An 18,897-nucleotide genomic window follows, 5' to 3' on the forward strand; every position below is an offset into this window, starting at 1 on the left:
GGATTTGAGAAAGTCACAGCTCTGGCGGATGCCTCGGTGTACCTGCACGGTCAAATGGAAGAGAGAGCATACATCTCGTGGACTGTGGTCTGCTGTTTACTGGATGTCTGTGGCCTGTGGCTTTGTCTCCCTCCCATTAGTGTGTTTGGTGTTGTTCGCATGCCGACTGGCCCTACAGTAAATGCTCCTTATCGGTCGGCCACTCCTGAGGGCACCGCAGCCACAGAAACCCCTGAGACGGTGTAGGATGGATGAGGTGTGTACATGAGGGCAAGCGAGAGAAAGTGTGTGTCCAGGCATGCCTGTGAGTGCGCATACATATGAGTATTCAAGTAAGATGACATTATATGATGATATTGTGTTGTTTCAGTGTGATGTTGAGGGTCAGACTCAGCGGTAGTGACCATCCATCTTACAGGCCTGGAGCTGCCTGTCGCACTGCCTAGGTTAACTTCTCCTCTGGCCAAGTGCTGCTATCAGGTTCCCCCATGTGGTTCCACTTAGACCGCCAGGGGCTCCAGCTACAGTCTGCAGACAGCCTCGCAGGCCACAGGGCAGGAGTGGTGCAGGGAAAGGCCCCACTGAACTGGCTCAATAACCCACATCGTGGCACACATCTCATTGCTAGCAACCTCTTTGCTGCTTGACTGCCCTAAGTGAATGTGTTACTGTCCACTGATCATTACTGGGCTTCTTTGTTTTCTTGGGATGATAGGATCAGGTCAGGTTAGAGGGTGACACTACAAAGTAAAAGATTATGCTGATTTTAACATCAATGTATCAATAAATAATAAAAAAAACCCACACATGATTTGGATGAAATGCTTACTTAACTTTAGTCAGACGCAGCAGCAAAATAAAATTCAGAGGAGAAATTTTACTAGAGTTATGATTTATGGGACCAATGCACAGTTTGGTGGTGAAATTACAGCTTTCTTATGACACGCCCTACTGTATATATTCCCAGCCCTTTCTGCCTCAGCCCGTCCTTCTGTCTCTCATCCCTCCTTGTCCCCCCTCCACCACTTACAGTCTATCACTGTATATTTTTATTGATGAGGCGGGACAGCGCCCCAATTCCAATATAGCTGGGGACATTTGATATGCACACCCCACCCTTAAAAACAAAAAAAGAAAAGAAAAATGTACCTCAGCCTCCCTCTCTCAGTCCAGAGACTCAACTCCATAACAGCATGGCCCTAATTTCTCTTTCCAGTCATGGAATATGATAATTTTCTTATTTGCAAGAAATATCAATTGCTCAAGGCGGACACATAATCATTGGGGAGGAAGGGAGAAGCTACCTGTGTAATGTGCTTAACAGGCTAACCCATTTAGCCACAGGCGCTGTTTGAAAATGAGAAAGTGCTGATGGTCAAAATCAATTTTCCCTGTGTCCAAATTACTCCCTGCCCGGCTTAGAATTTCACCTAAATGGCCAAACCTTAAAACACTGATACTAATTCTATCATATTAGAGCCTGGTCATATAGTTGAAGTTATTGCTAATGCTATTTTGCTGTATTTATTGATGTAGCTAGATGACTCGAAGGCCAGGGAGCAGAGAGTTCTGTTACTGCCTTTGTGTTTGTGTGTGTAGATGCATATCAGTACAACTCATGCACTGTACATGTAGCCATCAGGTTTTAACAAGGATGTCGGACTCTCACGGGTTCATACATCTCAAATATCATGAAAGAAAAACCATATAAAAGGTTGTAATTTCCATATTATACAACACTGAAAGCTTCCAACAGAGCAGTGCCTTTAGTTGTCCCTAAACAACAGATCACCATCTTTATTTTAAGACTTCCTTTGTTTCTTAGTAACTGTTTATAAAGGAGTTTATTTGGATATGGTAATATCTTCAGAAATTTCCTGGCATTATATTATAATTACAGCGAACATGAACAACAAGTAAGAAAAGTTAAGATGGGGTTGTGAGAATATATTATTTCTAAAATAATTCAGTCAGAAATGACTTCGACCTACAGGACCAAAAGGTTGGTAGGCTAAGCTTCTAAATTTAGACCTGCAAGTGACCTAATACTGTACATTGTCATTGTACCTACGGGTCAGTATGTGTGTGGTCTTTTGATCAGCAGCCAAAAAGTCAGCTTGTCAAACAACAAGTTATAAGCAGTACAGTTTAACCACTAATTGAAATTGAATTGTATGCTTTTAAATTTCATTGTAAATTAACATTTAATCTGAACTCTTGAGACTAGTTTGACATTTTGGTAATTATCCTTATTTGCTTTCTTGCTGAGAGTTAAGATCAATACAACTGCCATGTTTGTGCCCTATGAAGTCACAGCCAGCAGCCGGTTAGCTTAAATTAGCATAAAGACTGGAAGCAGGGAAACAGCTAGCCTGGCTCTGTCCAAAGGCAAAAAAATGTCTTTCAGCACCTCCAGAGCTCACTAATTAACACATTTTACCTCATTTTTGTAATCTGCACAAAAACCAAAATGTTTATGGGCAGAGCCAGGCAAGCTTTTTCACCCTGCTTTCAGTCTTTGTGCTAAGCTAAGCTAATTGTCTCCTGGCTCTAGCTTTGTATTTAGAGCACATGTATGAGAGCGGTATCAATCCTCTCATCTAACTCTCAGCAAGTATGTGAATGAGCATATTTGCCAAAATATGCTCAGTGTACAGAAAAGACAGTCCATTAATCAACATTAAACAGAGAGGGTGACAAAGCTTTTCCCACTGTAGCTCTGACACTGTGGCAGAGCCTTTCTAAAAACATTGCACAGCAGTCTGTATTTTAAACAGCCTGCGAGGACGTGCTTGACTGACCTGTCCTTCATGTTTGTGTGTCTGAAAACTGTCTGTCATTTGCTTTGTTTATATTAATGACATGTGATGCTCGCACTAGAAATGTGCTACAACATTTAAATAAACTTTACTCCCTCACTCAGTGGATCTCTGCCTCAACTTTTCCAATTATAAAACCAGAATCCTGACAGTTCTTTCCAAGAAAATATTTTTAGACATTAACAGCTTCTTATGAACTCAATCAAACTGGCCTCTTTTATTTTTATGTAACTACTATATAATTACTGGACTTTTTCTTAGAAAGTTAAATAAACAGGCCTTTACTGACAGTGCCTATTGCACTTTTCCTCCATTTTGAATATAATAAATATATAATAATGGTTCCAGGAAACTTCTTAGTATAAACTCCTTTCTTAAAATTAATAGGAAACTGAAGGGTTTCCTAATTTTGTCATGCACAGTGTGAGATTGAATGTGAGTAAGTGAGACAGATGGTTTTCATGTCAATTTATAAATCTTAATATTCACATGCAACATTCTGGTTTTACATGTAGACTTGAAGTCACCATAATCAGCACACGTTTTTGAGCCCATCTAGCCATCGCTGTAAGAGTAAAGGTTATGGCATCACTGTCAATGATGGTTTTTGAAGGACTTGAACTCAACTGGTGACACTATCTAAAAGAGCTTTAAGACCTGCGTTGTGACTTGCAGTTTGCTTTGGATAAGATTTGCCGTGGACTTGTTTGTACTTTGCTTGGGACTTGCTGGGACAGACCTGACTTGTCTTCCCCCTGAGACTTAAAAAAAGCTCTGGTCAGGACTATAGATCTGTGGATTCGGGGTTAGGTTGGCTTGTGGCCATGGCCCGTCCACCTGGGCTTGCCACATCATAAACAACAGCTGTGTGTCAGGTCTGCTACTGTATCAACATCACCACACTGGCCACTGGCTGGAGCCGCACATAGGTATTATATCCATGAGACTTCCTGCTGGAGGACAGCCCTCTAAACACCAAGGCCACTGTCCAGGAAGTCTGGTACCCCATCTGACACCAAGACATTAAAGGGTGACTGCAGAGCAAAGAACTACTCAAAGACCTGTCTCAGTGGGTGTTTGACTTAATCTATGATGGTTTTACTTGCAGTTTCTTAATAATTAAATGACTTTAACATGCCCTTGCCCCCTCACACTTTCTCTGTGCAAATTCCCAGGGCTTGAGATAACATATCTGTTGCAGCTCTGATTTATCTGTTGGGCCCTGTCTGCTGTGCAGAGTGCAGGTCAGCCTAATAACCTTTGTCAGCTCTTTAGGCGTGAAGAAGGTATATTGTAACCATTTGGGCAGAAACGGGCCGGCTTTCCCGATATTGACTCAAACACACAGAGGGGAGAAGGAGGGGAAGCGCAGAATAAAGTGACACTAATGGAACATTGATGACAAAACAAGGCGCGCACAGGGACCACTTTCTAACGTTTTTAATTCTTAATGTCGTCGCCTCGGGTTTCAACATATCTTGGGCCGAGGCAGCTGCTTGCGCCCCGGAAGGATCTGGCACGAGGATTAGGATTTCTTCGCGAGGAAATGGTCACATGATTTACTGTTGCTGTAGAGGCGCTACAGGTGCCAGCGCATGAGGAGGGAGGGATAAGATGACCGAAAACTCGTCTCTTTGGAACCACACTACGCTCTTCTCCCTGCTCCGGAATCAGCTCTATCGTGACTGGGCTGAGAGATCGGAGCGTCACCCTATACTTTGAAAACACACTTTGATGGCAATTAAATATTAATATGGGGAATCATAGCCTGAGAGCTGTATCCACATTACATGGAGCATGCAAATCGCTCCAATCAGTGAGCCAACCGAAATAGCATCTGGAGAGCTGTATAAATAAGACCATGGTTATCTTTAATATCATTAATATGGACTAAACCAACTGTGGAGGGAAAAAATAATATAAAACTGGGAGGCAGTTACTGTAATTATTATTATTTTGTTTTAATTTGCATGTGAGTATGCAGTGTATAGTTGCGTTGACCTTGCTTATGTCACTAGCCACTGTTAACTGTCTTTGTTTTCTCCATTAGACTCAAATGTCAAAATAAAAGCCTTTCAGATATGTGGACTGCAAAGAGGAAGGGTGTGGAAATCAGAAAAAATTCTCTTCTCTCTCCTCTTCATCTCTGTTCCACACAAACACACGTTCAAACGCAGTCATCTGCCTTTTCTCTTGGTTTCTCTCTCCCCTCCATAATCAGGCCTGGTTTCCTCCCAATAGGAAAACATCCCTCTTTCCTCCTCGCCTGCGTCTGTCAGCGATTCTGTGTGGGCCTGGACTCAACTCAGGCTGTGACCAAAAATATCCCCCCATGGCTCCTCTGAATGCGACCGGCCACATAGACCACAGGCACACAGCCCTAAAAATACAGAGCCGCTCAGCCACAGCTCCCCTCGTTCATTCATTAGCACTGAACAGACTCGGGAGCTAACAGAGGGAAAGCAGAGAGATGGCTGTGTCCATGAGGTGATGCATTGTTCAAACAACTCTCACAGTAGGTGTGGAAAAATAATGTCTGTCTACTATGAGACAATTTCAGATCTCATCCACGCCCAAGAAAAAACTCATGTCTTTTGCCAAAAGAGCGCATCTTCAGATCAGTGCCAGATACCTGCCTTCAGATTTTAGCCTGGAGACAAAAACTTCCTCTAGCTATGATTCAATATCTAGTGCCAGTGGTGGCGTGGGAGAAATTCATTAAAAGTCGTAAAGCAGTCTCACCAAAATGATTGATTGCCCTCAGGCTGGCTCTCACAGCTAACTAGTGTCTCGTCACATAGTGCCACCCATCATCTCCTTGATCTGATGATAGTGAGAGAGAAGGAGAGAGGTGTGTTTAATTGCAGCATTATTGTTGAATAAAGAAAGGTTATTTGTCTGCATTCCTCTCCTTCTGTTCAGTTGCTTCACTTCCCTGCTGTGTGCGATGCCAACTCAAGTGTTGGGCGGCTGCTCGATGTGTGGGCACCGTTACTTACACATTCCGTTCCTCTAACTCGCCAACAGACGGGACAGGCCCGGGCCAAATCACATGATGTGTGTGTTTGCGTACAGTGTGAGTGGAAGAGTCTATTTGTGAGATTATATTTGCAAAAATATGAATATGTTTTCATGGAGGCTGAGTTTATATAGATGTGTTCTGTGTTTGAGTGTTTGTCTGTGCGTGTAGCAGAGAAAGCCTGCTGCATATTTGTGTTTTTTAAGTATGTGTAAGAGTGTGTGTGTGTGTGTGTGTCTGAGTGTGTGTGTGCGCATGTGTAAACAGCTGGCAAGCCTGCCTGTGGTGCTGTATACACAGAAGTGAAGGTATTCTGGCTGAGGTTACGAGGTGGGTGGGGGGTATGCAGGGGCTGAATGAGGCATTTAGTGCTGACAGTTAAAAATACACCTAGCAGGACTAGCGGTGCTGCTCGAGCCGACCCAGTGCCGCTCGTGCCCCACACACACACACACACACTCTTCACATCAACCACCTATTTCAGGCCTGATCTGGGTTGCAGCCTAGCATGCCAGACCTGATGTAAGATAATGGTTAACCAGAAGTATGAGTGGAGGCCAGGGAGCCCTCCTAGACATGAAGACATGTGGCTTCTTCATTGGCACAAATTAAGATGTTTGATATTCAAAACTAAACAAGGCCTTGTCGAGCAGGGTGATATTGCTATGACGTGTCTATCTACACTCAGCAATATTAAAGGCAGAGGATGGATGTGTAGGGATGATATGTATAGGTCACATATCACTACAGGGCACTGGAAGTGACGAGATGGCATTTATTCAGATAAATAAAAAATTGAATACTTAAATACGTAGTGTAGTGCAGTGAAAATAAATAAATAAATAAAATAAAATCTTCAATCAGTTGATAAAAAAAGAAATGGCTTCTTATTTTAGATTGATAGAACACATCATACTTGAACCATTTTTTATTTTAGTCCCTTTTTTTTGGATTGGAGGGTTTTTTTTTTTTTTTTTAAACACCTGCTTTTATGATAATGAGGTAGGCATGTCCACATCTCCCAGGCCAGAACTGATCCAGAGAGTGTGTGTGTGTGTGTGTGTGTGTGTGTGTGTGTGTGTGTGTGTGTGTGTGTGTGTGTGTGCGTGCGTGTGTGTAAAATGCTTTATATGTCTTTTTATATTTCATTATAACAATATTTACTGATGTACAGTATTCATTATATATTTGACGTGTCCGACAACCTTTTACTTCTATTACTATTTTGTCAGGTTCCATACTGTACAGTTACCTGGAGTTAGAGAAATTTACTGTAAGTTCCCATTGGCTCAGGCTCGGCTGCTTATACATTGGTACTGAAACAACAACTTAATTTCACTGATTCAATCTGGCCATTAAATCATTTTAGTCGAGGCAAATGGAAGGCTGTTTGCTGTTTATCAGGCTGAAAGGCTTCCTCTCGCTCATTTAATGATAGCATTACAGTAATATAGGTGTTTACGATAGGTGTGGGGCTTATTTAGAGTTAATAAAACATTCTCTTTCCTATGTAATGAAGGATGCTATTTGACATAAGTGCTTTTTGTTTGTTCTGTTTGGTCTCAAGTGTGAGGAGAGGACCATTAACTTGAGACAAACATTTTTACCAGTGGTTTGTGAAAGCCTTCTCTGAAATTTACCGGAGGAAAGGCACTGATGCAGAGTTTCTCGCCTGTCTTTGCTCAACTCCAGGCGGCAAAACAGTGGGTGTAATTGAAATTCTTAAAGTTAGATGGACCTTTTTGAAAACTGAGGTGACGTAAACATAAAATTAAATGAAAAGAAGATTTCGATAAATTTCGGCTCGATGCACAACGTAGCCTTTGCAAAGCAGTGATTAGGGCTATATAAAGGTGACTCACATAATCATTTCACATGAAACACACCAGCACCTTTCCAGGGAATTGATTACAAGCGTGAAGATGCTGGAATACAGGAGGTGGAGCTCTTGTAGAAAAATGGCGCAGTGTCTTTTTAGTGGGGTTGGGTTGGTACGGGGGATATGGTTGACAAAATATAAAACAGAATGTGTGTTTTTGTGTTAAATTTGATAATGTTTCCCTCGGGTTTCCAGGAGCCCACGGATTGGACTGAGCGCAGAGCGCACGACAGAGCTTCAAAAAGCAGCTATTTAAAAGTCTCAGTTAACAGGACCCTCCAAACAGCCAAACCGCTTCAAACGTCAGCCAAACAAGATCCACATTGTTCAATGGCATGCCCAAAGTGGCCATAACCCAAGCACGGGCCCATAAACAACTCCTAATTGGTTTAATTATCATATAATTTTAAAAATATGTTTTAATATAGGGTCTATCCTTTTATTTACCCAGAGTGAAGTGGAAATAAGACTTGGGCCCAGTAACAAATTCAATATGTTCATTATGTAAACACCTTAAAGAGTTCAGAGAGCGAGGCAAAGAGAATGAACTAGTCAAAATGTAGAGATTAAATAAAAGTGGAGTTTTCACTTCAGTGCTGCACATATGCAAAAAAGACTCCAAAACCAAATGTTTGGTGCTTTGCAAGATAACACAAACACGCTGATGGATAGATAGAACAATGTCCAAGACCACTTCTTTTTTTTCTTGCTGTTTTTCTGAGAGAGCTGACAGATGATGTTCAGAGGAAACCGGCCGAGTGTTTCACATCAACTGCTTCCTTCCTGAATGGAGGTATGAGCGGCGGAGAGGAGCAAGAGAGGAGAAAAGGTCAAAGTCGACAAACAGGCTTTTCAGCAAAATTTGCCGGCTCCTCTCTTCAAATTGCGAGCTGAGGAGGAGAATAAATAAACCACATGCAGGCCGCTCACGCCTGATCAATACTCTCTCTCTGGGCCATAACTGTCAAGTATTGACATGCAGACGGCAACATGTGCCTCAAACAGTGGCCCAGAGACGTGTGGGAACACACTGTACCACAATCACAACACACAGGAATGTTCAGCATGTTTACTTTAAATGCTCCCTTATTGGCAGTCTGACGTGCATCGCCACAAATCTCTGCTTGGCACAAACACAATGAAAACATGCAAATGAGATGGCAAAACCAAAGCGTGGCCATGTCTGTTCATGTCTAATGAGGTGGGAGCTGTGGTTACAATCAGAACACCTATTACAGAAATACTACACAGAATTAACGTGTGGTGTGTGGCACGTTTTGTAATGAAGAGCTGGAGGGAGTTAAATTTCACCATAGGAACGAGATGTTTTCAAATGAAGTGAGAATTTGTGTTATTGTTTCTGCGCTGATAACGTTAGACCTCCGTGAATTATAAAACCTAATGAATACCCCTGGGTTATTTTCAGAAATCATTAGTGGCTTTCAGTTGCGCTTTACTTGAGAGTTTTATTTTATTATATTACTTGGGTTTGACAGAGTTTACATACAGTAATCTGACATTTTTACTGGATCACATCAATAATGTGTAAAACAAATGATTCCTTCTTTGATTTGGCTGCAAGTGTGAAGTTACTGAAGGTTTTATGCATAACGGACGAGAGAGATAGAGAAAACAAAATTAATTAAAGGAACCCTGTGGAGTTTTTGACCACTAGTGGTGCCATGGAGCAATGTTTTTCAGTGCAAATCCCCATTTTGTTTGTATCTGTATATGCACACGACCATGGTGGTGAAGTAAAACACACTCACACTGCTGTTTTATTGCTATTCCACTGATCGACCATTAGCAGTGGTAGTGTGCCAAAAAAATGCAGCAATGTACAAAGTATGTGTATGAAATTCGCTATACAACTTATACAATTTATACAACTTATACAACTGCTGAACAGCAGCCAGTGGTTAAAGTGGTTAAAAAAAACAAAGTAGTGTGACAATCAAGCCCCCAGGAACAGCACTGAGCTGTGCAGCAAATTTGGTGGAGTGGATTTAAGGGGTACTTCAACTTCTGTGTTCATCACGTGAACATGGAAAAAAAAAAGACACAATCTCACAAGGCGAAGCTATAAAATGGTGAATACAATTAGAACCTCCGCCTTCCTGTCCATCCCCCACCCCCAATCATTGCCACTTCGCAAACTAAATGAATTACTGTTACTGTACTAAATTAATGTTTTGGCGCGATCATGCACAACACTTAATGTCAGTTACATAAAAATATATAAATCTGAAGTTTACAAAACATTAGCTGACACTAAGACAGTCGGACTAAATAATGTTGTAGAAACAAGGCCCTTAAATGTATTGGATTCAAAGGTGCATTTTGTTGCTTATGATTTCAACTTGTCATTTGTAAGACAAGACAGTGTTTTTTTACGTAGTTCAACTGAATAACGTCATAATGTCGTTTAAGTTATGGAAAGTATATAGTAAGTGCACATGTGCTGTATGTGCTGTACATGATGGACACCGGTCTGAAAGAGGATATTTCAGGTTCAGTGTTGCATCACTCTACACCCATAACAAGGATTGTACAGAGACGCCATTGCGCCTCCTTTGAGACCAAATGCTATCATGCCAGATTTGTGGCCTCACAACAATTTTAGGCAGCTCAGAATGAGGGATAAATTGCTTTGAGTCATCGGATTCCTATTAGGGAAAATGTTTGCGGAATGATTGGCAGTGATACCAGAACCACTTTTAAATGGTCAGAGAAGATGAAGGAGGAAAAAGCAATTGACGCATCAGGTCTGTTCCAAGACTAAATCTGACTGTCAACAATGTCAGCCTGTGATCGGGCCCTCCACAACGACACCCACTGCATGCCATGCTTTTAGGAGGGGAAATAAAGTAATAGCAGGAACCTGATAGTGTTTAGATGGTCAATTCAGCCATTCAGCAGATCCAGAAATTATCTGCTTAACTGCTGAGGAAGACAGCGCCGTTCCCAGTCTTTTGTGTGTTACGTATGTGAGTCGAGGATTAAAGCGGATTGTTTTATTAAACCAGAAATTACAGTGAGATGTTCTGTTTATGTGGGATAACTTTGAAACTGATAGTCACACCGTGAAAGGAACACAAAAGCATGCACACACTGCACCAGGTTTGTTTTGGAAGCTCTGCACATCCTCTCCTGCTTTGTCCTGGGTGAGCTCTGAAACCTGTGTTTCATTTGCAGCTTTGACCTCGGGATCACATCATAATTTTCAAGACGAGTTCACTCCTCATTAGAAGTGAGAAAAGTGATGGACCGACAGGGGGCAAGGAGGGAGAAACTGAGAAAGAAAGATAAATGGGACATGAGGAATGGAGAGAGAGAAACAGCGAGAATGAAAGAGTGTTTCGGTTGATGTGAGCCAAATGACAGGCGTTGGGACACGAATGTGAAAACTTAATGGGCCTGGCCTCTGAAGTGGGCCTCCCCAGTAAAATGAAAAGCCTGTGGAGCTGGCTCCTGTGATGGATGAAGCGTTGTGCTTGCCGGGGCCTGACAGATTCTGGGAAAGCGCTTGAGCCGTCTCCGGTCCTGATAAAGAAATAAGAGGAGAGCCAGCGCTGCTCGTCTCGCTCCTGAGGTGACAGAGGAGCTTTAAAATGTTGTGGATTTTCCCAGCCAGACAGCCATTATCTACAAAGCTGAGGAACGATAATGTGATTTGCCTTGCCCCCCCCCCCTTTTGTTTTCATGACAAGCACAGGATCGATACTTTTGTGTGTGGAAACATCAACAGCCATAACTAGAAACATATATATGCTTGGTGCCATCGTCTGACCCACTGACTGTGCAGCAGACCATCGATACAGAGACCCAGGACTGAGCCCACAAGTCCCTGTTCAGGAGTTGTCTTTAGTCTGGTTTCTAATTGGTACCATCTCCTCTCAGAGTGACATCATTGGAGTCACAGCAGAGGTGATGGGGACCAGATGGTGAAGAGATGGTGATGAGCCACTCCTGAGCCCCTCGTCTCTTCACCTCTCATCCATGTGGTTTTCTTTCTGTCCTTTGCTTATCTTATCTGTCAGATTGTTGGGGTTTATCCTCATCCAAATTTGGGGGGTTTTTGGCCATGGTTTCCAACACAACTGCCGTAGACTAAATCAATGTGCCTTCAGTTCACCTCACACATCCCTCATATTTGCAATGATTGATCCTACAGGATCCGTTGCCCTTTCATACTGTAGATAGATTGATTTGGCCACAAAAGATTGTGCTCTGATTTTAGTAAAGTGGCTTGTGGTGGCTGACTGCCTTCTTCTGCAGACTTTCGACCTCTAATTAACACCCCTCCTGGCCTCCCCTTCCTCCCCCTACCATCATTTCCCATAAGCGATCCAACAGAGCCACTTGCTGTCCTGGCGAAGGTCGAACATTTTCAGCCCCTCACACTCGCAGATACAAACACACACACAGACGAAGAAAAAACATTGATGCTAAAGGCTGGTGTTCATTTCAGATTCCTGTTAGGATCCATAAACCTCATTGATTTCACCATCTCCTCTGATTAGGCAATTGAGGAGAACATACCAGTGTTCCGATGGGCCTGATCAGGAAGACTTGTCCCGGAGGACAGCAGATAAAAGGAAAGAAAGTGCAAGAGAGACATGGACACAAAAATGATTGAGGTCATAATTGATCATTCACTATGCTCCAATATCTACATCTGTCAAGTGTCTTCTTCTTCTTGCACTTAGGCAGTTTACCATGACAACGCTGGCAGATTTACCATCAAAATTCGAGTAAAAAAAAGGGTCCTTGATTTCAGACAGTCGTAGACAAAAGCAGGCTTCTCATTTCTAGCTTGTGCCCTGAAATCAGCTTCAGCTAGCTGCCTCACCAAGCATGTTAGCTCCATGAATTAAAAAAAAGGCTGTCTCTCATTGACTTTTGAATGTTTTCAGCTGACTTGTTATAAAATGAGACTCTTGTAAAATGTGCACTTAATGTTAAAAGACAGAGGCTTAAGCTACATCTTCCAGTCTCACACCGTGTTCACACCTTGTATCGGTAACCGGATATGTTATCAATGATCTGATCTTGCGTTTGCGCTTTACACCTGGTATTTTTAATGTGTTCTCGTTTTCCTCCTCTGTCAAACATGCTTCCTACACAGAGCATGTCCTCTACGTGGATCATTATCTGGTGAGGATGCTGACTTCATAACCCAACATTCACCTGGTATTAAAATGCGATGTGTGTCCTGACACACCTTATCTGGATAAGGAAAAATGCAAGGTGTATAGGTGTTGTGATGAGAATGTGATCGGACCTGCTTCACCACTTCTGGAGGTAGACTAATGTTCAGATGTTAGGTAGCTGGAAAGGGAATCTTTAACAGCTACAGCTGATTTACCGCTACCTATAATTACTTGTGCAAGGAAAAATGTAACACAATCACATGCAGATTACATAAAACTGTTTGGCTGCGTAGCTTATTTGTTTTAATTTTTAATGTTACAAGAGAAAAAAGGCCTTTAGGATGACCAATGTGTTTGGCATGTGTAATGGTATATCCGGGGTAACAAGTGTAAACTTCCCCAAACCCAGTAAACAGAAGGACAGAGCAGCTAACACTGGCCTACACTCTCAAAGCACCTGGGACTGGCTTTCAAATAGAACACAGTGGATGTGCTATTTTTTTTCTTTGTCACTTGGTTACTATGCAACGCTTGTTAGCCAAACATGCTAACCAGCGCAGCTTACATCAGAGCGGATAAACACACTGTTTAATCCATTTCTTAAAGTTTTGAACTTTTGTTTTTTTAAAGCTAAAAACTAGACCCCACCCTCGCCACCCCTCACACCTCTTCAAATTCCAAGATGCTGAGTATCTGCCATACCTAGCTACAGTTACTAAGCTATGACTGCTATGCAGGGGAGGAGTTAAATGAACAGTAAATTAGGAATAGAAAAGAAAGAAAAAAAAAGCCACAACAGTAATGCTTATGTGTCTTCATTGACTTACATCAATGGATTTGTGGTGATATATATCTGTGGTGTGTTCTAGTCAATGATTTCAGACCTGGAGGACGGAGCAGACGCCTGTGCCAATGACACAGATCACATGCAATGACCTGGAACTGCTTCTAAACACAGGCCAGACCACAGAAGTGGATCTAGTCATAGCAACAGAGAAAAACTGTCCAGGCATTGTTCCCTGTCTTTGTCAAGAATGACACACCTCTGCTCCAGTTTGTCCCCTCCCTCCTCCTGCTGTTTTTACAGCACAAACAGAGTGAAAGAGAAAAAAAACAGGCATGTGTCACGCTGTAAAGCCAAGACGTTTACACTCCAGCATGCTTTATTCATGGCACTTCACTGTCTTGTGCAGTGCTTAATCCCAGCCTTGCTCGGGCTCTGTGTGTCTCTCTTTCTCTCTCTCTGGTCCCACTTGCTTTCTTTCTTCAGAGGGATAAAGCAGCAGTTGAAGAAGTAGCCCACCCTAGGGGTTGAAAGCTTGTATCCCATCCAACCCTGAAAGCTGTTTTCACTCAAAACATTGTCAGCATGCCCAAACATGTCAGAGGAAGTTATTTGTAACAAGGGGGATAGGGAACTATCCTTTAGATCTGTCATCGGGCTCTGGAGGGGAAGCTCGCAGCTCACTGGCCGCACACCTCCGCCGGCCAATCAGAAGGCAGGAAAGACAAATAAATAGGAGGCACTGTCCCTGAATGGACAGCTCACACTGGTGGTTTCATCATTCTCCTGGTGCATCTGCTGCAATGGCGACAGTGTTTCTAAGAATGTCTGTACTTTCTACTTTTCCTTCACTCTCATCTTTCCCATTTATGACCATTACATGAAACGTCATTTTGGTGTAGCTAACAAAAATCACACTGCATTACATAATAAACAAAATAAAGCAAAAGTGCTTATTATTGTTTATTGTGCTTATTGTTATATTGAAATTATTTGACAAATAATAATTATAAAATTCAAATAATCAAAAAATAGTCAGAATTGAGGCAGAACTCTCATAATTTATAATTCCCCCAACAAGCCAAGACAACCCTGATGACATCATCAGCCACAAAAGACATTACAAACTGCTTTTGTGTGATGAATATGACAAGTAAACAGAACTTAATGTGTGAAATCAGAAGAGTGTCTCTTTAACTAGTTGAGTATCAAGATGTTAGTGTATTCTCCAGAGGAATAAAAGCTGATAAACAAGTGCAATATATCAAGATTCACTACTGAATATGTGAATATATTATTACCTCAGATATACACACAATGAGTGTTTAACTCTGTGTTGTTTGTGATGGAACAAAATCTGTGCTATGAGTCACTGCAGTTATTCCAACCAGCTCTCTGGGCATAAAAAACAATCTTTATTAAAAGATCATAGGCACGAAGGCCGACAATGGGAGAAGTCATCAATCAAAGGTAGAGCGTCTGCCATGGCGTGCGTAGCATGGTGGGAGGCTCGGTTGGAAAAGTATCACAGAAAATGACTCATGCTTCTCCAGATTAATTGGTGCAATTCCCTCGCATCTCCTCCTCCCTCATCAGGAATGTCACAGCAATCAGAGAAAATACCAGTGGCTGGTTTCTGATCACTGACTAAGAATCAATATGAAGATCAGCGCAAACATGCAGTAACACCCCAGCATGCATGTTTAATTCACAAGCACAGTCAGTCAGAAATCTGCAGTCTCACATGTGTTCAATCACACACACACACACACACACACACACACGCACACACACGCACGTACGCACACAAACACACACACACACACACACACATACACATACACTCCACTGCAGCAAGCTGTGCCCAATCAATTGTTGTAACCATTATTCAACATATGTGGCTAATTTGTCCCTGGCAATTTCCATCATGGTTGGGTGATGGTCTACAGAGAGAGATAGAACAAAGCCGGGGCGGTCACATGACAAGTCCCCACCAAACCATCGCAGCCACAAGCACACAGGATAAATGTCAGCACTTTGACCAATCAAGCCTCCCATTCTGCTTCCACCAGCACACAAGCACGATAAATATTAGTGAGGATAATGATTGTGCTAGAGAAAGCAGTGGAGTAATGGCTGAGGCTGGGCTCTATGCTAACACATACAGTAGAGCGTTTGCCAGGTAGCAAATGTGAAATGTCTGATGTTGCACTGGAGTCATTTAACTAAATTAACCCAGTTAAATGTGCTGGAGCCTGTGGTTGGCAGAATATAAAGAGAAGAGTCACTACCTCGTCCACACACATTTGTCAGCACAGGCGGATAGGCTGACAGACCTAGATGCTCATGCGCGCGCACACACACATACACACAGGCTCAGTGGGTAATAGCGGCTGCATGGGTGTTAGAGGGGCGCCACTGTGGTCGGACTGGACTGTCTGGGAGCATAAAGTGGCCTTCTCATGGTTCCCCACTTGCCTGGGTGGTCTGACTCCGCTATTGGTGTGTGTGCTGACAGGGACGGACATACATTCATCCTGCAAAGGTGAGATGAGTGAGTGTGTGTGGTGGCAAAGGGTGGCAAGACAGCCTGGGCAATGCCCACACATGGAGTGCCACAAGTCCCACCGACCATCCTATTAAACACACACACACACACCCAGCCCCCATCCATGCGAAACAAATATTTTGACAGAGACGGGTAGACGACGGGGCGTCTCCTCTCTGTAACTGGGTTACCTCTGGTGTTAGGCTGGGCTCAGCACAGGATGGTCTCGGTATGCCCAAACAGGACCTGAGGAAACCTCAGCCACTTTTAGAGTCAATCAGCCCCCCGCCAGCCCCCAACCCTGCCCCGACGACTCTGGAGGCAAACGCTAACACTAAACCATCAGACGGCGGAGCGAGGAGGACAGCAGATTCCTTGGGTTTCTAAGTTGTGGCCAAAAAAAAAAAAAATAAATATTTTCTACTTCCAATGACATTTCAACAGGCAGATATACTGCCTGTCGCCTTTCCAGTTACATTGAAAAAAAGTGTCATTCTCTCTCTCCCTAGCTCTCTCTCTCTCTTAAGTGCCAGGCTATTTTGGTTTCCCAAAATATTTTCTAAGGTCTGAAGAGCTGCTTTTATATATCTGTCGCCCTCGCCGTTTGAAAGTTAGAGTATCAGCTGAAAAGGACCATTCACTGGCCAGAATCAAAGTGTTTTGACCATGTTAAATGGTCCTCTATTGAGAAGGAAGGCCACCTCAGTCCATAGAGCAAAATTATTGCCCCATAACATCCAGTGTTCGTTACCTTGGACACTGGTGGTCATGCAAAAAAAAAGCAAGCAATTTGAACAGCTTTGTAAAACAGAATAACAAACCTCCTGTCGCTTTAAGCAGCTTCCCTGTTTTCTTTCAACCAGTCTCTACAGCAGAGAGTGACTCAGTGTTTCAGTCAGACAATCAGTTCTTTCCATTTGATGCTGCTTTGTTTCTTCATCACATTTTTTACTGCACACATTTATCTGACAGCTGTGGTTACTAAATACTTTGCAGACTGTATTTTCCATGTGATCAATTTACGGAAATGGTGCGTTTAGAAATGTAAAATAGTTCAAACTAGCTCCATCTTAAAAAGCTAGAACAACTCCTACTCCATGTTTACACTTGTACTTGCAATTGGAGTATTTTGGTTTTACCACTTAACTGAAACCTGCAGTCACTGATTCCTTGGCTGCTTCAACACGACAGTCCTAGAAATGTCAATCTATCTCAGATTATTAAGATTATATACATGTATGAAATATCATATATCATAATTAATATTACTAATCCACAGATTCGTGTTTATGTCCAGCTGATGAATAGAAGGCCATCATCCACCGTTGTTTCAGTGTTGTTTTAGTTTCCTTTGACTCCTGACTGAAATATCTGGCTCTTTAGCAGTAAAATGATAAGTTAGCTGCTAACTTGTCTGTCTGCCATTTGGCCCAACATACAGCATACAGTGAATTCATTTGTGCTTTTTCGCTGGAAACAGCTGCCCGCTGTGGAAACAACACAAATGAGAGCAGTGACACTGAACCAAAATATTAAAGCTGCGGGCTGTCAAGCCAAAACATTAAGATGAAAGACACTAAAATGCTCCATGGAGCTGAGGAGAACTGTAGGGTTTGGTGATAACTGTCATCAAAATGAACGGACCCTGTCACTTCTCAAATAGTGATGTTTGAGTCATTGTTCATCCACAAATATCGATTAGTGCAGCTTTAAGAAGGGTCTGGGTATTTATTCAGCAGCTAGTGACAGCTGAAAACGGCTGTACCAGTCAGACAAGTACTTTCACTTTTCTGAGGCATCTCTTCTGAAGTACATTCCTCACCCTCGCTGTCGTAAAACTCTCTAGACAAGATGCTTTGTTGTTTACATGTTATTTATCTGCCTCTTCCATGCATGCAGGCAGAGTTAAGGGAGCAGCATTCATTATTGATCAGGCTATTTCCAAATGTCCTTATTGAGTAATAAACAGTCGCACATAGACAGTCGGTGCATTAGTGTCAGCAGAAGCGCCAAGCGAACAGCAGAGGCCTATCAGTCACCATCACTCCCAATGTGACGAGACTGATTATAGGTTATTATTAAGCTGTATTGATTACTGCAAGGGGGAGCTAAGTGTCTTAGGGAGAGACTGATCTGTATAGGGAGAGACTTTTACAGCTCCCTGCACTGTAGTACACTGTACTATACTAAAGCACACTACTGGACAGTTTAAAGCAGTTTATGTTTATGTTGGGCAATAAAGTGTTTACCACGCTTATATTAGCCTTTATGTCAGCCTCATAATATGTAGTTTCTCTGAGTGTTTCCTCTCCGGGTCTATAGGGAAGTCATATTTATCATCAGATTCCATCAGTGGTTTTGAGCTTTTATCGTCACAATAATTATGGCCGTCCATTTATTGAATAAACTTTTGAAGTGGTAGCACTTTGAGATGCCAGAGCCACCCCAAACACACCACTTTTGGGGGCAGAGGGAAAGGCTTACAGGCTTTGGAAGCCATGTGGGTAACCTACCCTGTACCACTCTGTCCACACACACACACACACACACACACACACACACACACACACACACACACACACACACACACACACACGTACCATTCTCTCCTCCAAACAGATCATTATACCCATCCTGCCCACAGCTTGAGAGTCCTCAGGTCCACAGAACATACTTAGTTGTGGTTGAAGAAGCA

This window comes from Seriola lalandi, unplaced genomic scaffold, assembly GCF_002814215.2.
Source record: "Seriola lalandi dorsalis isolate HSWRI2012SDOR001 ecotype SW California unplaced genomic scaffold, Sedor1 jcf7180002052126, whole genome shotgun sequence".
NCBI classification, from domain to species: Eukaryota; Metazoa; Chordata; class Actinopteri; order Carangiformes; family Carangidae; genus Seriola; species Seriola lalandi.